Source organism: Staurois parvus, unplaced genomic scaffold (genome assembly GCF_062004578.1).
Source record: "Staurois parvus isolate SC_StPar_1 unplaced genomic scaffold, SC_StPar_1.0 ptg000706l, whole genome shotgun sequence".
Lineage (NCBI taxonomy): Eukaryota > Metazoa > Chordata > Amphibia > Anura > Ranidae > Staurois > Staurois parvus.
In genome coordinates, this window is record NW_028318502.1 from 1,535,212 (window position 1) to 1,535,465 (window position 254).

The window sequence follows — 254 nt, forward strand, 5'->3', positions numbered from 1 at the left end:
CTTCTGCATCCTTGCACCCCTGGGGTACTGCATTACAGCACTTTCAAAATGTAGTTACTGTTTACCAATAGCAGTTCATTGTTTGTAATTTATGTTGTCTGCAATTGCCATTTAAATCATTTTTTTTCCTGTGAGAGTCTTAGTTTTATGAGCTGTGCCTAAACTGTAATCTCAGAATTAACCATTTTGTGTGGTTTGAAAACCTCTCAATATCCTGCAGAGTTGACTTTGAAGAGTACAGAAGCATCATAGCG